General features: G+C 46.9%; 1 long non-coding RNA gene across 1 annotated transcript in view; it reads right to left on the bottom strand.

Moving 5' to 3' along the window:
* Positions 1-19423: 19423 nt before the first annotated feature.
* The window catches only part of LOC138283435 (uncharacterized), a 71328-nt gene continuing 68602 nt past the window's right edge, over positions 19424-22149 (bottom strand). Inside the window, exon 3 of the long non-coding RNA XR_011201257.1 lies at positions 19424-20674. This is a non-coding gene — a long non-coding RNA (uncharacterized lncRNA). The remainder of the gene's footprint in view (positions 20675-22149) is intronic.

Raw genomic sequence — 22149 nt, 5'->3', positions numbered from 1 at the left:
ACACATGGTGGTGTTACGAGAGCGAAATGGGGTGAAAAATAAAGTGGCAGTTCATGACATGAAGCACCACTTTTCTTAAATCTGGGCCTTGTTTTTTTCAGTGAATTTCTATGTTTTTTAAATTAAAGTAATTTTCATTACTCAATGTTAATCTAACCACCTATGAGCATGGCCTTTGGCTGAGCGTTGTAGCAGTGGGGTGCAGGGCCTTGCCTGAGGCCAGACCCTGCGGCCAGCCACTCAACCCCATGCTGTGCACAGCTCTTTGGTTGTGTGCGGCAGGAGTTGTCCTTTATTCTGTCTCCCTTGGTGTGAGAATAGGTATGAGAGGGTGTTTCTGAGGGTGAGAGTGGCTGTGAGAGTGTCTGTCCATGTGTGAGACTGGGTGCATCAATGTCTTGGTGGGTGTGTCAGTTTCTGTGTGGGTCTGTAAGTGTGTGTGTGAGAGTCTGAGTGGATCTGTGAGTGGGTGTGTAAGTGCTGAGATGATCTGTGAGTGGATGCATACAGGTCTGAGTGGGCTGTGAGTGGGTCCCCAAGGGTCTGAGTGGGTCTGTGAGTGGGTGCATACGTTTCTGAGAAGGTCTGTGAGTGGGTGCATGAGTGAGTGAGTGAAAGAGATTGAAAAAGAGAAATTGAGAGTGAGAGAGTGAGAGGGAGAGAGATAGACAATTTTTCAGTCTTTGGACAATAATGTACTTAAAATTAGATATTTCTTGACAAATTGAAAACAAAAATGTATTTGTTAATTAAAAAGAGTGAGATCACCTTTCATCATGAACCTTAAATGTTTCAAGATTGAAAACAAACTCAAGTAGGAATAAACAAACTGAAGTAGGAATATTACCACAGACACACCTGGACTAGAACCCTCAATCTTCAGAGTGAAGGACTTTGACCTTAACCATTATGGACCAGGTGAGTCTTAATTTTCTGACGTCAATGCTTGGAGAGACCATTGCAATTACTATTTCTCTGGGATGGAAGAGAGAGAGAGTGGCACCACTGGGGAGAAGCTTGAAAGCCCCTGCGGTCCTAGCTGGTTCCCTTCCTCTTGTGGGAGCCTGCATTGCGCCCCCAGACAGGGAGCTGCTTTTAATAGTAGCTTCCTGCTTGCAGGACCAATGTTTTTATCTGTCATCATCAGCTTCAAAGCTGCAGTCAAGCCATAACAAACAAGCTATGTCCTGCGGGTGGGCACCCCAGGACATAGCAGGAGTCACCAATGTGCACATAGCCATGGGGAGGTGGTGGTCCATTGGGCTAGAGGAGGTCTGAAACTGACCCCCTTTACATTATTTAGTATGTGTCCCGGGGAGGTTATGATCCCCGGGTCTGTGAAGGGGGGCATCGGACATTCCTGACATATTAAAAGCATTTTGACCTAGAGATGGTAGTAGGGTATAGGGATGCCACATGGACACAAGCTGATATTTCACTATAGCCCTGGGGAGGTGGTGGTGCCTGGGGCTGAGGGGGAGGACACTGGGCTTCCACCACTTAATAAAATCATTTTTACTTAGCGGGTGGTGGTCCCCGGGTACAAGGGGGGGTGCATGGCCCGCTCATATTTGATTATTCATCCCGGGAGGTGGTGATCCCATGGACTGATTGGGGCCATGAGCCCCCACTATTAAAAAGAACAGAGTGCCCCAGGGACCTAGCCCATCCGGGGGCATAGTTAACAAGCACAGGAGCCAACGCTTGTTTTTTTTTTTTTTTTTATGGCTGATTCACAGCGCCTTTTTAGCCCACGGGGGGCACCAGAGCTAAGGGGTCAGGGTTCTCATACCCATGCCTCTTGTGTTTTTTCATTCTTTTTTTTTGGGACAGCTTCCTTGTTGAAGAGTTGGTAGCCAATCAGATGTCAGCACGAGATTAGGAGGGGGCACAAATCCATTGCATGCCTACATATACTAATGTGGATTTTCTTTAATTTCTCTAAAACTACTGAACGAATTTGCACCAAAACCTACCTTTCTGCTAAATTTAGTGTAATTCCGTCCAGTTGTTGCAGCGCTATCACTTTAAAAATCTATATGGTAAAATGAATAGGGAAAGAGTGTTTTGGGAGCCCCTTTTTTCTTTCCCTCCCAGAAGGATCACCCAAACCTTTCCAGGCAGCAGCTCAAGTGAGTGATGTATTTTCTCTGAAAAGTTTGTGAAGATCCCTCAAGGGGCACCAACGTTATTAGCAAAACAAAAAACATTCTTTCTATAGAAATTTTGTCCTAACTATAACTACCTAGTAGCGACTGACACTAGATAATATATACATATATAATATATTTACCATTGAGCCAATCACAAAGTGCCTTCCCACCAATGCAACTGTGGCAGCTAAACCTCCACACCTGAATTGGAAGATTGGGAGAGATAAAAGGACAAAACTCACCTTTTTTGTTTTTTTCCCATTTTCTGCCACGATGAACCTGATTACACAAGTCCTGCTGTTGCTGCTGTTACTGGACCAAGACGAAAATCAACCTCATTATCACTGAAACAGAAAGTAAGTCATTGCTCCCCCTGTCATCCTAAAAATTGTCACTGTACGTTAGCACTGGACTTGAGCACGGGTAACAAATACTTGTTAACAATAGTACAACGATGTGCAATGCATATGTGTGTGTAATATCATAGTTAGAAAAATGTTTAAAAACAAACCTCGAGACATTAGTAACACCCACCAATCTGATACTAACTGCCTTTGTGGCAATGGGCATCTACACAAAAAGTCACAGCAATCCCAGATAGAAACGTGTCCACACAGGTGTGTGCAATAATTTTCTCTAAACTACCCTTTCATATACCTAAACAGTATACCCAATAGGACCTATTCAAATCCATGATGATGTAGCAATTGCACTACAACATGCTACTAGTGAGTGAACACAGAATGTATAACCAATCTTACATTTAAACTGCAAGCGTGTCTGAGATATATGAAGGTCACATTTCCCCTTGTTTTTGTGCAATTTATGACAAACATTAGATGACATTTAGCTAAAAAGTGGTATGTTCCCTGTGTAATATGTGTGTATTATTGAAACATCATTTTAAAATAAACACACAAGCATTCTCTAGTCACAATATCAAAAACATATAATTTTGGTGTAAGTGTCAGTAACATGAATGCCTGCACCAAAATTAACATGTCCATCAAAAATGTACAACACTAATGTATACATTAAAAAAATATACAACCTGTGCTTGTCACTGTCACAAATGAGCGTTAGTGCGTGGCATACACATTAGTAGAAATAACCTCATCCGCAAATAATTAGCAACAATCAACAAAATAAGACCAGGACAAAAGTATTCTCAAAATAAAAATATTTTGAATAAATAACATGACTCTCTCATAATGTTTTGTATATTTTTGTACAAACAAGGGTCTAGGCCATGAGTCACAATTATGGGTTACATTCCCATAACTTGCCTCCTATTTGCCTATTTTTTTTCCCTTGATTTGCATATTCTATGATCCTTGCACAATCCACTTCTATAAGTCTAAAGTTTACATGTGTTAGATTTGCTGCTATAATATATAACTGATAATCTTTGGGCCGTGAGTGGGATGATTTTTACACATGTGGTTGAGTCTAGAAATGAGGTAGGCCCAGTAATTACTTTTTTAAGTTTTAAGTATATTTACATATGAATGAATTTTATGCTTATTGTGTTATTGTGTCCACGTTTTTTTTTATATAATGTTATTCGCTTACTGCACAATAATTGTCAACTGTAGGCAGGAAGTATTGTACTATGTGGTCAACTTTTAAAATTAGGAAGGTGAATCTCCTAATTGACTTGCTCATTTTGTGCTTTTTCCATTATGTGTTATTTTAAGCCTGGTAATGTCATGGGTGACAGGCATAGAAGTTGTATATAATTAATTAAGTTTTATTGACATTCCAATGAATTTCAAGCTTACTGTTTTTTTAATGACAGTTTGAGTTGTGGGGCTTTTATGGCCTAATTGACTTGATATCAAACTAATACAAATACAACTTTTTTTGGCCTCCTATTTGCACTGTCAAAATAAACCTCCTCTGAAAGGGGTATCTTTGGGGCCGAGAGCAGGTACTTCAATGTTGTCAATTGGGAGGGGTCCTTGGGTTTGTGAGTGGCGGGTTTGGGTTTGTGAGGGCTGGGTTTGGATTTGTGAGAGGTGGGTTTTGATTTGAGAGTGGTTGGTTTGGATTCGGGGGTGGGTTTGGATTTGGGAGGACTGGGTTTGGTTTTGGAAGGGGTGGGTTGGGTTTTGGAAGGGGTGGCTGTGGGATGCGGAAAGGTTAGCTTGGGTAGTGGAAGGAGTGGTTTGGGGTGTGAAAGGGGTATGTAAGCATTTGGATTGGGTGGTCTTCTGTTCAGGAGGTGTTGCCTGGGATGAGAAAGGGGTCAGGACCAGGGAAAACAACAGGCTCTCCTTAGCAACTTAGGTATGTAGTTTGGTAGAGAGGTGGTGTTGGAGGTAAAGGGAGTGGCAGTGTCTTTTGTGCACGTTTCTGTTGATGGAGTGAGTGCCTCATGGTCTGGTGTGTGTGGTGTATGTTTTGGTTTGTGTTTTTTCCTGGCTGTCTGTTGTATGGGTTAGTGTAGGCGTCTGTGTATGGTATGTGTATGTATGTGGATATGTCTAGTGTAGAGGTACTGTGTGTGTGTGTTGGTGGGTGTGGTGGCTGTAGGTGTGGTAGTGGTGGGTGTGGGTGTTTGCATTGTGGTGGGTGTTGCGTCTGTGAATATGCTGGTGGTGATTGTCGATATCTGTGTTGTGGTGGGTGTGGTGTCTATGGGTGTGCTGGTGGTGGGCAAAACAGTTATTACCACATGGCAGTAACCACAGACAGCCTTAACCACACATGCATTACAGTGTATGGACCTTTAGCACGCATGACCTTAAACACACATTTTTTACAATGCATATGCCTTTACCATGCATGCCTTTACAATAAATTAAGTTTTAAAGGCATGCATGGTAAGGGCATATACGTGGTTGTGGTGGTTAGGGCATATGTAAGGAAAAAGTGTAGAAAAGGCTGTTAGGGGGTCATTACAACCCTGGCGGACGGTGTTAAAGGTGCGGTAATACCGCAAACAGGCCGGCGGCCAAAAAAAGGGAATCATGACCCTGGCGGAAACCGCCAACAAAGACAGACACTTTAACACACCGCCCGCCAGGGCGGTACAGACAAGCACTGCGACGGTTACCGCCAACAGACAGGTGGGAGACAATGCACCGCCCACACTATTACAACCCGCCAATCCGCCACCTTTTCCGGGGCGGATGCACCGCGGATAAAACACGCTAGAAACAGCTTTTGCAATGGGAAAACACTCACCTGAACACATCCCACGAGGAAGGAGGACACCATGGAGCCGGAATTACAAATCCTACCTGCCCTTGTTTTTCTGCTCCTTTACGACCAACAGCTACGTAGGCGCAGGAGATACCGGTGAGTACTGCACCTACGACACAGGGGTTGGGGAGGCAAAAGTAAGGGGGACACCCACCAAACACCCCCACCCCCACCCTCGCATATCACAACATACACACCAATGCAGTAACAAAAATCACAGTAACAACCCACAATCCCCCCGGAAGAATGCAAAGACAATGCGAAATTCGGGCAAACATTGTAATGTGCCAATATACATGTCATACAAAAATATACAGATATATATATCTCAAAATCACTCTTATTTACACATACAATCCGAGAAGTAGTGCAGATATGTACACAACAATGTCCGTGCACCAATAGTCCAAAAATGCATGGGCGAGGCCCACAATAGATACCTGACCAAAATCGGAGAGAACACTGCCGAGGCATCAGATAGAAACACTACAGGCACCTCAGGGGGAAGGGAAGGGGGGGCACCTCAGCCAGATGAATGCGAAGCCAGACCCACGACGGGGCTCCATGTCCATTGTTGCCCACTGTGCCATCCTGGGGAGTGCACAGTCTCACAAGTCTCTAAAGTGGGTGGGTTGCCCACTGTGCCATCCTGGGGAGTGCAAAGCCACAGTCTCTCAAGTGGATAACAGTCTCCACCTTCTGGAGGGGGACTGGTGCCCAGACTGGATGAGTCTCCACGTGAAAGTACCTGTCCTGTCACTGTCCCAGCTGCACATGGGATAAGGATGCCTGATGTGGCGGTCCATTCATTCCTACACGGTGCATGCCCTGGTCAGAGATGCTTTGCCATGGCGGTCTTTGCCCTGTTCAGCGGTGCTTTGCCATGGCAGTCTTTGCCCTGTTCAGCGGTGCTTTGCCATGGCAGTCTTTGCCCTGTTCAGTGGTGATTTGCCATGGCGGTTCTGGACTGTTTAGCGGTGCTTTGCCATGGCGGTCTTTGCCCTGTTCAGCGGTGCTTTGCCATGGCGGTCTTTGCCCTGTTCAGCGGTGCTTTGCCATGGCGGTTCTGGACTGTTTAGCGGTGCTTTGCCATGGCGGTCTTTGCCCTGTTCAGCGGTGCTTTGACATGGCGGTTTTTGCCCTGTTCAGCGGTGCTTTGACATGGCGGTTCTGATACGGAAATTGGTGTGTGGCATGACGATCTCTACACTGGGCATTGGTGTGTGGCATGACGATCTCTACACTGGGCATTGGTGTGTGGCATGACGATCTCTACACTGGGCATTGGTGTGTGGCATGAAGTTCCATCATTGCCCAGCGGGGCTGTGGCATCCTGGCCCCTCCTGGGCTGTGACTCCGGCGGTGGTCTCTGGACCAGTGACGATACTTGTGCCCTCCTGGGCTGTGACTCCGGTGGTGGTCTCTGGACCAGTGACGATACTTGGGCCCTCCTGGGCTGTGACTCCGGCGGTGGTCTCTGGACCAGTGACGATACTTGGGCCCTCCTGGGCTGTGCCTCCGGCGGTGGTCTCTGGACCAGTGAAGATACTTGGGCCCTCCTGGGCTGTGACTCCGGCGGTGGTCTCTGGACCAGTGACGATACTTGGGCCCTCCTGGGCTGTGACTCTGGCGGTGGTCTCTGGACCAGTGACAACGGTGCTGGTGGTTGTGTCTGGACCGCCGGAAATGATGGCGCACTTCTCCGCCGTGACACTCACAACAGGCTGGGCAGACTTCCTCTGGACCTTCCCCACCTTTGTTGGAGTTACAGCTAACTCACCAATCGCCTTCGATCCCATGTCACTTGTTGTCCCACCAGGGGTCTTAAGACGGTCCCGTCATCCACTCTCCATTTTCAGAGCCTTTACAGGGGATGGGCTGCCAGTGCCTTGGCTCCGGGTCCTACTGCCTGCCCTGGTGGCCGGTGCACTCCAAAAACCTGGAACACGCACCACTGGTACTGGAGGCTTTTTGGCTCAGGCGCTACGACAGGACTGATGAATTGGAGGAGGGGGTGGAGGCAAAAAGGTCAATTTGACAGAGGGACAGTTTCTGACGAACACTGGGATGGGTAGCTGGAGGGGGTCTGGGAGTGGAGGAAGAGGAGGTGGTTGTAGGAGGTGTCACTTTAGCTGTTTTGTGTGCAGGTGCAGGTACTGGAGGCTGTCGTGAGGTGGATGGATGTTGGGTGAGTGATTGCCGGCGTTTGTGTACTTTGGGAGGGGGCGTCACAGACACATTGGGAGAGGACACAGGGGACGTGTAAATGGCAGTGGAGGTGGTGAGTGCAGGTGAGCGGCTTGTGGTGCTGGGTGTCCTGGTGCAAGTCCTAGTGCCTGTAGATGTGGTGCATGCAGGTGTGTGTTTAGACGAGACTGGGAGGGAGAAGGGAGAAGAGGAGGAGGGGGACACAGTGGAGACAGTGGATGTTGCTGTGTCTGTATGTGGGTGAGGATTGCGTGAGTGCCTGTGGTGTGTATGGTGCCTATGTTTGCTTGAGCTACTTGTGTGTGTTGACTTGTGTGCATGCTGGTCTGTAGGTGTGCTTGGGATGGGCTGGGGTACAGGAGATTGGGTCTGGGTGGAGGAAGTTGGAGGGGGGAGGCTAGACACAGGGACAATGGCTGCCATCAGTGCTGAGGCCAGAGATTGCATGGTTTGCTGAGGACAGCCTGACCAGAATGAATGCCCTCCAGGAATGCATTACCGTGTTGCAACTCCCTTTCTACACCCTGGATGGCATTCACAATGGTAGACTGCCCAACAGTGAGTGACCTGAGGAGGTCATTGGCCTCCTCACTGAGGGCAGCAGGGGTGACTGGGGCAGGGCCTGATGTGCCTGGGGCGAAGGTGATGCCCACCCTCCTGGGTGAGCGGGCACGGGGCGAACGCTGAGGGGCTGCTGGGAGGGCGGTGCTGGTAGGGGGGGTGGCGGCTGTACCTGTAGAAGTGGGGCGCACAGGTGGTGCCTCCACCACAGGGGAGCTCCCATTGGCGGACGAGTCCGTGTCGCTGGTTGGTGATCCGGTGGCCGACGTGAAGCTCCCCTCGCCCTCCGTCCCACTGGTGCATTCAGAGTCTGTGGTGTGGCCCTCCATGGCCATGTAGGATGCAGCTCCCTCGTGCTGCAGTGCCACTGAACCTCCGCCTGATGATGCTGATGTACAAAAGGACAGGGAGAGCAGGAAAAGGGGGGAAGACAGAACAAAGCTGAGCCTCCGCCGTCTTCTTGCTGCAGCAGCGAATGTCCTCCCATCTCTTCCGGCAGTGGGTGCCCCGTCTCTGGTGGGCCCCCAGGGTCCGGACATCCTTGGCGATGGCACGCCAAATGTCCCTCTTCTGGACATGCACAAGGAAAGAGGAACAGTCATTACCAACTGCACCGTCAATGTGAGTGGCCCCCTCCCTACTCTGGCCATGTGGCCCATTCATTCCCATGCATAACTGTTCTATGTACTCTGCCCCCTTCCCTCTTCCACCCAGCCCTCTCCACCCAGGCCTAGCCCATACAACGTGCTCCCTGTGTACTAACCTGTTGGTCTGGAGGACCGTAGAGTAGCGTGTACTATGGGAGGACCCCATCCACAAGTTTCTCCAACTCCTGTGCAGGGAAGGCAGGGGCCCTTTCCCCAGACGCATCATCCATCATCGCTTCCATACCGAGGTCACAGCAGCACTAGCAGTGTAGGTTCTCTCCTGTCGAAGGTCAGGTATCTAGTGAGTGAACAGATAGAAAATGGCAGTGACGTCCGCGGCGGTGACGTCCGTGGCGGTGCGCATCATCACCGCCGGCGCACCTGTTCATTGGCTCCTGGGACCCATAGGGTCCAATGTTAACCAATGCAGCATTGCGCCGCGGTCTACGACCGCCTACCGCAACGGTGTGCAACACCAGCGCAGTTACCCCACAATCCCATTGTCCCAGTTTAGAGGTCAGGCAGCCGCCATTTCAGGGGCCCACATGGCTTCATTTACTACTGCTCATACTCAACACACATACAGGAAGGGTTTTCTGTCTGGTGTAGTCTTGTGTGTAACTGTGGGTACATACCTGGAGGAATAGTGACTGGTTCTTCGCTGTTGTCCTTCTTAGGCACCGTCAGCTGGGACATATGAGAAGATGGCGGAATCCTCCGGTGTACCGACCGCTGGTGGACCTGTTGACAATGGAAGAAAGACATATCATCGTCACCTACCGGTTTGACCGTGCCACAATCCAGGAACTATGTACCCAGTTGGCGCCAGACCTGATGTCACCAATCCGCCATCCGACTGGAATCCCCCCTGACGTGCAGGTGCTGTCAGTGCTCCATTTCCTTGCAAGTGGCTCTTTTCAGACAACAGTGGCCATGGCATCAGGGATGTCCCAGCCTATGTTTTCTAACGTGCTGTCCAGAGTGTTGTCTGCACTGCTGAAACACGTAAGGAGATACATAATTTTCCCTGAGGTGGAGGATTTGCCTACAGTGAAAGGTGACTTCTATGCCCTTGGACATATCCCGAACGTCATAGGTGCCATTGATGGGACCCATGTAGCTCTGGTCCCCCCCGCAGGAGTGAACAGGTGTAGAGGAACAGGAAGAATTATCATTCAATGAATGTCCAGATGGTCTGTTTGGCAGACCAGTACATCTCGCAGGTAAATGCAATGTTCCCTGGCTCTGTGCATGATGCCTACATCCTGTGGAATAGCAGCATCCCTGATATGATGGGTCAACTCCAGAGGCACCGTGTATGGCTATTGGGGGACTCTGGTTACCCCAACCTTTCCTGGCTATTGACCCCAGTGAGGAATCCCAGGACCAGAGCAGAGGAACGGTACAATGATGCCCATGGGCGGACTAGGAGGTGATCGAACGCACCTACGGCCTTCTTAAGGCCAGGTTCAGGTGCCTCCATATCACAGGTGGATCCCTATTCTACTCACCGAAGAAGGTGTGCAACATCATCATCGCCTGCTCCATGCTGCAGGGGATGAGGTGCTGGTGTGTTGGTCCTGTGGCGGGGCGTCCTGTCCACTAGTGCCGGCGGAGGTGGTGGGCAGTTCGTCGTCCTGGCTAGTGTCAGGGGCCCCTTGGAGTGCCACAGTGTCCCTCAAGGTCTTTTGAATGTCCGTCAGCACCCCTACGATGGTGCCGAGGGTGGAGCTGATGGTCCTGAGCTCCTCCCTGAACCCCAAATACAGTTCTTCCTGCAGACGCAGGGTCTCCTGCAACTTGTCCAGGACCGTTGCCATCGTCTCCTGGGAGTGGTGGTATGCTCCCATGATGGAGGATAGGCCCTCGTGGAGAGTTGGTTCCCTTCACCTGTCCTCCCTCTGTCGCACAGCAGCCCTCCCAGTTCCCCGGTGTCCATGTGCCTCCGTCCCCTGGACCGTGTGCCCACTACCACTGCCGCCAGGTCCCTGTTGTTGTTGGGGTGGTGGGTTAGCCTGGGTGCCCTGTAGTGGTGGAAAGTGGTGGACACACCGCTGATTGACCTGTCCTGGGTAGGGAGGTTTGGGCCCGCTGGGTGGGTGCTGTGCTGGTGTTACCAGAGGGTGGCAGCTCGGTGTTGGGCTGTGGCTGGGCAAGGAGAAACAACTGTCTTGAGGCCCATGATGGTCCAGGCTGGTCATCAGGATCCAGTGGGGCAGAGCTGCTGTCATCACTGTGGGACTCTTCTGGGGGTGGAGTTGTGTTGTCTGGACCCTCTGGTGTGGTGACATTCCTTTGGGTTCCTGCAGGGGTATAAGAACATGATTATTGCATGTGTGTGTGTAATGGTGTGCAATGGTTGGGTGTGCGTGATCCCCAGTGCAGGCACTCCTGTGTGGGGGCTTGTGTGGTGATGGTTGGGGGGGTGTTCTGGGTATGTGCAGTGGGCATGCTTTAGTGATGGGTGCCCATGCTTAGTTTTGTCATACACGGCTTGGTGTTGGGATGGGTGCTTGGTGTCATGGATAGATTAGTGAGTATTTGGGGTGATAGGGGAGGGTGTGAGGGTGGGGGTGTGTGATAGCATGCAGGTAGGGTGGGGGATGTGATAGTTAAGATTTGACTTACCAGTGTCCCATCCTCCACCGACTCCTCCGAGGCCCTCAGGATGCAAGATGGTCAGGACTTGCTCCTCCCATGTTGTTAGTTGTGGGGGAGGAGGTGGGGGTCCGCCGCCAGTCCGCTGCACTGCGATGTTGTGCCTGGAGACCGTTGAACGCACCTTCCCCCGTAGGTCGTTCCACCTCTTCCTGATGTCCTCCCTATTTCTTGGGTGCTGTCCCACAGCGTTGACCCTGTCCACTATTCTGCGCCATAGCTCCATCTTCCTGGCTATTGATGTGTGCTGTACCTGTGAGCCAAATAGCTGTGGCTCTACCCGTACGATTTCCTCCAACATGACCCTGAGCTCCTCCTCGGAGAAGCAGGGCTGTCTTTGGCGTGACATGGGGTGGTGTGTGTGATGTGTGGGGTGGTGTATGTGTTGATGAGTGTGGTGAGTGTAGTGGTATGTGGTGTTTTGTACGTGGATGTAGTGTGGGTGATGGTGTTGTGTGCCTCTGTGTGATGGGGTTGTCAATAGCTGTGCTGTCTCTCTGGCCTTCTCTCAGAAATTCTGGTTGTAGGGGTTTGTGTGTGATGTGGGTGTGTGTTTTATATTGTGTTGGGTGTGTGGGAGTGGTGTGTGTATGTGTATCAGATGTGTGTATTTGTAATTGTCCAATGTGGCGGTGTTTTGGAGATGTGTGTGTATTTTGAGCGCAGCGGTGTGTACCGCCAATGGAATACAGCGGTTGAAAGACCGCTGCGTGTATTCGTGGGTCGTAATAGCATGGGCGTGTTTCTGTTGGCGTGGAGGTGGAGGATGTGTTTCCGCCAGTTTATTGCTGACCTTTGGTGTGGCGGTGTTGTGTGGGTGTCTGAATTTCGGCGGATCCCGTGATGTGTGTCATAATAGCTGTGGCGGTCTACTGCAGCCGCGGCGGTGTATTGGCAGTCCTCTGCACGGCGGTAAGCGCCTTATACCACCAATGTTGTAATGACCCCCTTAGTGTTGTTAGAGGAAACAAAAAAATACCTTTACATTTCCTCTTTACAATCTGCCCTGAGAGCTGCCTTGTGGTGTGGAGAGTGAGGTAAAAAGAAGGGAAGGGTTGGGGGGTGGATTTAGGGCTTGGAGGGTAGGCTTTAGGGCTTGTGGTTGGGTGGTGGGTCGAGCTGTGGCAGGTTTTACAGCTTGGTGCTGGGGTAGTGGTTTACTGTTGGAGTGGAGAGGCGGTATTAGGGTTCGGGAAGGTATTTATTGTTAAAAAGGTTGGGGGTTAGGGGAGGGGGTTACGCTGAGGGACAGGTTTCAATGCTTGGAGTGGGGGGTATAGGTTTAGTGATGGGGTAGGGGGATGGTTTTAGGGCTCAGGGCAGGGTACATGGCTTTTTTAAAGAAAGGGTTTGGATCAGGGCGGTGGATGATGTTTTTAACATATGGAGTGGGGGCAATGTTAGGGCTCAGGGTTGGGGTGGGTATTTTTGTTTTAAAGGGTTAGGGTCGGGTTGACTGGGGTTCAGGTTTTAGGGCTTGGGGTGGGGGTGGGGGTGGGGTATAGGTTTAGTGTTGGGCGGGAGGGTGAATTTAGGGTGGGTACTTTTTTTTAAAGGGTTGCGTGTAAAGGTGTATGTGTTTTGGATAGGGCTCGGAAGAGGTATTTGGGAATGGGTGTGAGTTGGGGCACAGGGTTGGGTAGGTGAGAGGCTGCGGTCAATGAGGACGACAGATGATCACTGTAGGCCAGACATGGCACCATGAATGCCATCCAGATAAGCTAGCATCTGGGTCATGTGACCACTAAGTCCCTGAATGGCATTCAGTAGTATAGTCTGCTTACAACAATAGTCCACAATAGATAAATAGCCCCTCATTCAGTGCAGCCTGGGAGAAAGGGGCGAGAGGAGGTGACTGCAGCAAATGTGACAGCACCCCTTTTAGGGGAGTGGATAGGGCCAACTGGGTAGGAGCAAGAGAGAGAGTAGAGATGGAAGATGGAAACGTGGGTGGTGGACAATGATGCAGGTGAAATAGTCGCACTAGGGTCCACCACCTCTAGGGTCTGGTCATTCATGGAGGCCTCAAAAGATGATGTGGTCTCATTTGTGGCCTCTGCTCCAGTGCCCTCACCCTCTGTGCACTGGGTCCCTTGATGTCAGTAGTGTTTGCACCAGGACCACAGTGCCCAGCTTTTTTCCCACCAACATGGCCACTGTCACCTTCACCTTGCCCAGATGATGCTCTAAAACAGATACAACAGGTTGAGGGTATGTGGGTAAATAGATTTGAAAATGAACTTTGCCCACAAAACATTTTCCAGGTCTCTAAATTAAACTAGCTTCAAAGTGCTAAAGCCTGGCTTCTTAATCATCAGCATCTCATGCCTGAAGGGAAGAATTCCACAAACCATTTGCTCACAGTCTAGAAATTCCCCATACTAGATCTCATGGCATGTATGCCTTTTGTTTCTTATCCACTCTTATTTCTCTGCATGCAAAATGGCTTTGACAGCATTAGTAAATGCATAGACCTGGATACATTCTTAAACCACTTCAGTACAGAGCAAAAACATTTTCAAGTACCCAAATGAAACATGTTTTGGGCCTGAAATTGACTCATCAAGATGGGACACTCCAACATCTATGTAATGGAACCTTCCACCTGCCATTGTCCTTTTAAGTATCACTTTGCTCACCATCATTGCTTTTTCATCTGGACATAGCTAAGGGCACTTAAATGTAATTTGGGGTACGTGTAACTGTCACCATTGTGGACACATTCCTGCCTGTTTCAGTCAATAATTCTGGCATGGAAAATGTATGTTCGTTGACACTGGCTTACATGCACATTTGGGAAGGACTGAGGCTTCATGTCAATTGGCTGCTGTCTACATAAAATTAATTGAAGTTTACTATTGAAACATTTCTCTAACATATTTTGGATATGGAATGATGTCATTGTAGACATGTTTCCAGTCATTTTTGTGCAGATGCTCATGATTATATTTTCATTGTACCAACTTACCAATGCAAAGTCTGAAAACATGAACTATCTCTTAGTGCTTACTATGCCTGGTCAGCAGGAATAGTGTCTACATTACCTAATAACATTTGTGAAGGAGCATCACACCTGACCTCAAATGGGGCATGTGTGGTACAAATGCCCCTCATAACACAGAGAAAATACAGGTACCCCTTTTTGGCAGGCAACCATGTGTCTGCTCAAAACAGTACTTGGTTTGAGAGAAATCTAGTAAAACCCTTTAGCACAAAACAGTACATCAAACATAGCATCAGACACTGTCTGAAAAACGTGCACCTCCAGAAATCCTCATCTGCATTGGATGTGCATCAAGGGTCATGTTGATGACAAAAAAACATTGCTGTAAATAAAAAAGGTCTAACAACAAGATTATCTACATATAATACCTCACTCCCTTGACGCTGCTGTTAGGCCCTCAACTGCCCATCAAGCTCTGGGTACACCATTGCAAGGATTTGGGCTAGTAGGGGATCAGGATGCAGTGCACGTGCTTGCCTCCTTGGGAGGAGTGGCTGATCTGGACTTCTGCTCACTTACTGGTCCGGTGTCAGAGGTTCTCCCAACTCTTCCTGCAATGCAAGCTGCGCCACTGAAAGACTCCTCAGGGTCCACACTTCTTCGCGATGGCCTTCCACAATTCCCAGTTCTGATGGGAATTGACCTATGTGGATGAGAACAAAATACAACAAAAAATGCTTTAAGTGATTTTGTTTGCCTGTAGTGCAGAGACACAATGTTGTTGCATCTCTCACATGTATTGCCAGAACAATTTGATCACTTCAACCATTTCAAAGTTCCTAAGACCCACTAATTTGCAGTGATTTGTGGAGTAACTTTAGCACTTTCTTTCTCCTCATGTTACCAATCCAAGACACAAACACCATCTAAGTCAGCAATAGGAAACCTTTCATGCAGTGAGACACACTTCAGATTAGTCCAACTCATTGACTCATTAAAGGCTAATCAACCTGTATATTGTTTGCACATTACCACACACACAACTACATTTTCTTAATGCCTAACCTAATAGTCAGATACTATGGTTTGTAACACATACTGTGACTAAGCGCAGTATGGGAGGGCTGCCATGTGTCAGTGAGTGAAAGGGTTTGGGTCATGTATGAATAAGTGTGTATTGTAATGGGACATACTTGTATGATTGATTGAAAGCCTGGGTCATTTAGACTGGCAGCACAGGAAATACTTCTCCCCATAAGTGGCACCATGACATGTTGAAAGCATGAATTCCAAAATATGTTACTGTACATTCACTTGACAGTGCAGCATTAGGCAACTCCATAACTTTAGAGATTCTACTTGGACTTTACATTTTTCTCTATTCAACCTGGGTTGTACGTCATGGAGTGTTTGACCCACTTCTTAGTCAACTTCTGCCGACAGCTGTCAGATAGCCAAGGTGCTGATGGAAAGGTCACTCTGCCGACCATTTTAGGACATGTGTCTGTGTATTTTTAAATTGTTTGTGCATCACCAGCCCTCAAAATGGGGGCTACTTTGCAAATATCTCATATATATCAGACACAGTTTTTGGCAAGCTATGACACATAAAACAGTGAACTATCACTTTGTGCTGTGGTGTATGTAATACTACCCTCGATGGTAATTTGAAGAAAAAATTAAATAAAGAATGTGCAAATAATACATTTCAAATGCATTATTCACACATTATGTGTAAATAAATGCAAGATATATTAAAACATATCGATTTGCAGTAGCAAAGATGTTTAAAAATTATGGTAACATATATGACACAATAAGAACACTAACCTAAACTAACCTAGATCTGAGATGTGTGTTGATTGTGAAAGTTGTATTTATACATGTTTATGTATTTATTTGTTTTCCTTACATGTACACATATAAACCAAAGGATGGGTAGAAGAAGGCATCCTCAGGTCTTCAGACAATTTCCAGACCTCACCACCATGGAGAAAAGGGACATAATTAACATGTCTAGATTAAATAGGCAAACTATTCTGGATTTGTGTGAGCAGCTGGAGCCTGATCCCATGCCTCATAATAGGAACACAACAGCAATAACATCAACAGCAGTACTGCATTTTGTGGCCACTGGCTCTTTTCACTACACTGTGACAGTGTCTGGCTGCATGCCACAACCAACCTTCAGTTGTGTGCTACAAGAAGTCCATGCTTCAATGCAGCAGCATTTTTTTCTAAGGGGCGGGGGAGAATCACCCTCCCCCGCCTGCTGTGAGCCCCACTGGCAAAACAAAATGGCAATGAGAAGATTTTGTTGCCATTTTATTTTTATCTGTGCAATGCACACCAGCCCAAAGACATGCTGGGCCTGTCCTCTGCTGCTAGTAGCAGAGGGTTGGGGTCTGTTGCCAGCAGCAGAGGACTGGAGCATTACCATGACCGGATGCTCCAAAGTGCACATGTCACTTTGGCTGACTGCCTTGCGCCCGCCAAAGTGACATTCACAGTTTGAAGCTCTCCACTCAGCTGTCTTAAGACAGCTGGGTGGAGACTCAGCACAGGCCTCTAGGGCCTGAAGTAGCATTCAGCCAGGCTGCTCCATCCAAACTAGGTGCTGCTCTCATGCTGGTTAACAGCATGAGAGCAGCATCTGTATTGGCTAGGGAAGCCCTTCCTCTATCCAAGAGTAGAAGAACACGGAGGAGGAGGACCATCCTCTGGGTAAGTGTGTTTTTAAAAATTTTAAATGCGTAATGCATGTGTGTGTAATGCATGTGTGTGTGTAATACATGTAAGTGTGCAATGCATGTAAGTGTAGTGGCTGTGTTTATTTTACAGTTAGTGTTATGGTGTTATTTGGGCTTTTGGATGGAGGGGTGGTTTACTTTGGGGCTTTGGAGGGAGGGAGTGTTTTATTTAATTTATTTTTTTGCAAAGTGATGGGTACTTCACTCACCCACCACTTTCAAAGGGCACAAGCCGCCACTGCTTCAATGATTAGATACATCAACAGCTTCATCCAGGTTCCAAGAGCTCAGCATTGGGCCAATGTGAATGGAAAAATGTATGATTTACGTTGCCTACCACATATGGCAGAAGCAATTGACTTCACACCTTTTGCCATTGTGCTACCACACACCAGGGAACAGGTCCACTGCAATGAGAAGAACTTCCATTCCATCAACATACAGGCTCCCTGCTTACTGGATTTAGACAATTTAAGAATATGTTCCCACTTTCCTGGATTAACACATGATTCCTTTGTACTACAAAACAGCACCATACCCCTGAAAATGGCACAACTTGGACCTGAGAGGGCCTGGCTTGTTGGTAAGTACACTATGACTCGATTATCATTTTTTTTATCCTAGTTTAGGATTGTACAATGGCTTGATATAATTTTATTCTATCAATTTATTGCTTTGATGTAGGAGACCCAGCGTATCCTAACCAACTATAACCACTGAGGAATCCAACAACTCCAGGGGCAGTATGCCTCAATTATGTCCATGGAAGAACACAGAGACCAGTGTAGTTGGTTTTGGGGCTCTTTAAGGCCAGATTCAGGCATCTGGACAAGCCTTCCTTTCCTCACCCAATAAGGTGTGCCAAATCACACTTACCTGCTGCATTTTGCACAGCATTGCCCTGTGATGGAACATCCCAAGCATTGCAGAGGATGGAGACCATGAAGAGCCACCTGATGAGGATGTTGAAATGCCCACTGAAGATGACAATGATGAAGAGAAAGGCATTAATCTAAGTCAAGATGGCACTGACCAGTTCACCTGAGTATGTGTGTACCCTTATATATTGTGATATCCAACATCAGAAAATCTTGTGACATAGGGAACATATCAGTCTGCAAGGGTAATGGTCAGTTCAGGAAAGCCCAAGGAAAAGATGTTTGTGGATCAGAGTTTCCCTATATTGACTATTGAGTTAATTGACATGGATTAACTTTGCTTGTGCTAAGTATATGTATCCTCCCAACTTATTATTTGAGTCAAATTTGTATATGTGAATTATTAATTCACCTTGCTTGTTCTGTTTCAGTGTCCTTCACCATGTCATCTTCATTTGGACATTTCAAAATTGTGATGTTTCTAGTGATATGTTGCTGTTGGAAAGTGCAAAATGGATGATCCTGGGTCAGACACCCACTTAAGATGACCAAATCTTGTACAGAGACTATTTGCACTGTGATTGAATGGAAGTTCTTGAGATCATTTCAGACCTGTTTTCTGTGGGATGTTGCCACCAAGGCCAAAGTGCTGCTTAACTTGCTCTATCCACATGTGTATTTCAAGCCATAGGATACTGGTCTTTCTTCACATTGGCTAAATCTTCAATTTGTGTTCAGTGTACGAAGCTGTTGAGGTGTCTCCTCATAGTCGTTAGAACATTTTTTAGCACAATACTGAACAGTGGTTGTGCCCTTGCACCAGATACTGCCACAGTGTCCTGAAATGGTCATGTGGGCTCACATTTTGTTACTTCCATGATTTAGACTGTTGGTGTTAGAAATTTCATTCTGAGTGGCAATGAGTATTCACTCTAAGAGTTGATTTTGTGGTACAATTTATTTCTCTCTATAATTATTGCTATTGTGAGGGCAGGATGTCTGGCTCCATCTGAGGTCATGCTTCAATAATATTTTGCTTACTCAGGCCCATATTTATACTTTTTTTACACCGCATTTGCATAATTTTTTGATGCAAAAGTGGTGCAGACTTACAAAATATAATTGTATTTTGTAAGTTTACCCCACGTTTGCGTCAAAAAGTGACACAAATGCTGCTCAAAAAGAAAAAAGGTCTAAATATGGGCCTTAATTTCTTGTAATATCCTCTTTCTTCCATGGTGTCAAAGTTCTGGAATGTCAACCTTTAAATGGCACACACTGACTTCTGCACGGTTTGTGAATGCATATTTGAACGTGTCACAAACTTGTTACTAGAAATGTATGACACAATAACATTCAGATTTCATTTGTTTATTTTTCCATTTTTTTAACATGGGAAACACACTACCTAGTTGATTTTTCTAATTTGTTTTAGTATCATTGTTTGGCAGATTTGAAAAATGATGGTGGACAGAAGACATACCACAATAAAATACGACGCCAGCCTTTCACTTTGTTTTATGTTCATTTAGTTGTATCAGAAAGATGTGTGCAATATCTATAAAACCAGAATGAAAAAGAACAAAAAAGGTCCATCGTGGTAGATGAAACTATGGGGAAGATTTAGGAAAAGTGGTGCTTCACTAGTGCATTGCCATTTTCCTAGCACCTCTTAGCACCCCCCTACTGCCACCATGTGTGTGCCATATTTAAAGTACAGTGCACCATGACGCAGAGTAGGGGGCAATAGCGTTATTTATTTTTTACGCTATTGATGTACTCTGTAAGAGTAGGGCCACATTTTTGGCGCTACTGTTGCATAGTACATAGGAGACCAGCATAAATAGGGGAAGCCCCCTTTTAATGCTTGCTCTGATGTTAAAAGTATTTTTTAAAATAGCGTAAGGAAATCTTTTATATTTCCTTGCCCCATTTTTTCGTCCCGCCTAATGGGGGAACACCCTCCTTACATACATTATGCCTGCTGCAGGTCTAATGTGTCCTGATATAGATGGACCATAGAAAGAGATAGATGATACAGGAACAGCTCTGTGCATGTGAGGGTAAACGTCAAATATCAGTCCAGTGAGGAAGCACAAATTTGAGTTGTGATTCTGTAGCTCTTGAATGTGTTCCCTCTGCACCTGCTTAAGGTCCTGGATCTCTATTAGGACCTGGCCCATCACATCTTAGGACTGCTGTAGTGTTCCCAAGACTCTCTCAATGGTGGTATGGGTGACAATGCTGCCAGTGGCCTTACTTTCTTTGCTGGCCTCACTTTCTTTGCTGACTGATTCTCTCTCACGATGCCTTTCCTCTCTACCCTGTGCCCTTGAGGCAGTGTGGCCCATCTCACTGAGACCTGACACAAATGGAGATGGTGGTTGCTAAACTGTAGCCAAGACTGGGAAGCACAAGATGGGAGTGTAATTCTCTGGACACAGGGAGTCGAGGTTTCTATATGCGTAGTTGTTGTAGCAGCTGGGGTGGGAGGTGTATGTGTGGGCGAGTAACACTGTGGCTGTCTGCTCAGACAGACAAGATGGACCAGGCATCCCCTTATCATATGGACTTGCAGTAGTGGTGTCCTCACTGAAGGCTTGATTCCGGCCTGGAGTGGAGATGTCTTTATTTGCACATGGTGGTTGACTGGCCTTCGGTGTTGGTCCTAATACAAATTACAAAATACAAAAAACATTAAAGGTCTGTATTGTACCTCAAGTCTGTCTTCAGTCCCAGATGATACAACATAAAGAGAAGAAAAATAATTATTAATGGATGTTGACACTTTTGTGTGATTTTTTCACTTTTTACTCATGTAACTTAATGTACACAAAGGTGCATTTCAGTAACAATGATGAAGAGATGTCCTAAAATGTAAAATAGACAGTGTACTTTACATGTACTAGGCATGCAACTCGACACAATAAAGAGGAGATTTGAGAGCTGGACCATTTCAAGGCCTAGCAGCCTCAGAAACAAACACAGGTATTACTTATTGTATTTAATGGCATTTCTCATCATATGGTCACTGCAAAGTAATCTGTGCATCGTTACTAACCATAAACAGCATGCCACAGAGCATGATTGGAAACATTTGAGTCAACAAACTATGATTTATGCAACCAATTAGATCAATTCAATGTTATGATAAGACGGTGACAACATACTGGATCAAAACAACAGATGAAATTTCAATACATACCATGAAATGGTTAATGTCAATTACATAATGCATTTATTTTGGCCATATGTGGAGGGAAAAGGGAGATTGAGCTACATCACAATACTTTTTGGCTTGCAGAGACAAAAGCAGGGATTGATGGTATTTGTAGTCATTTGTAAACACTATTGCCAATACTTGGGGTGGGTGAAATACCAATACAAATTTACACAGTGAAAAATAAATGCACATTTGCAATTCGTCCACACATATTGTATAAAGTGAATCAATTAAGATTGCAACACGCAACACCCCCACCCACAACACCATACACACAAATAGATGCTGCAACATTACATATACACCCCCCCCCCACCCCCTGGAAGAACGCAAGGACAAAAGGAAATGATTTAAATTAATGTAATCATGTGAAATGTCATTATCAAAATTCAAAATCCAGTATATACAAATATTTACACCAACTACACAAGTCTGGATAGTGCAACAATCATTATCAGTGGACCACTGGGCCTAAAATGTATGGGCAAAGCCCACACATGATACCTGACTCCAAATGGAGAGAACACTGGAGGGGCATCAGATAGAAAATATACAGGCACCGCAGGCAGAGGGGGGGGCACCTCAGCCTGATGAACGCACAATGCCACTGCTCCACGAGGGGGCTCCATGCCCACAGTTTGGTCCTGGGGAGAGCAAAGCCACAGTCTCTCAAGTCTTTCCAGTAGGTGGTTTGCCCACTGCTTTATCCTGGGGAGTGCAAAGCCACAGTCTCTCAAGTCTTTCCAGTGGGTGGTTTGCCCACTGCTTTATCCTGGGGAGTGCAAAGCCACAGTCTCTCAAGTGGATAACAGTCTCCACTGGTTCTGGAGGGGGATTTGTGCCCAGAGTGCTTCATCCTGACAAGGACTGAGGTAGTGGATGTCATTCTCCACTGGTTCTGGAGGGGGATTGGTGCCCAG

This window comes from Pleurodeles waltl, chromosome 3_1 (genome assembly GCF_031143425.1).
Source record: "Pleurodeles waltl isolate 20211129_DDA chromosome 3_1, aPleWal1.hap1.20221129, whole genome shotgun sequence".
In the NCBI taxonomy this organism is placed as follows: Eukaryota; Metazoa; Chordata; class Amphibia; order Caudata; family Salamandridae; genus Pleurodeles; species Pleurodeles waltl.
The sequence above is the reverse complement of the archived record's forward strand: the minus strand, read 5'-3'. Positions and strand labels throughout refer to the sequence as shown.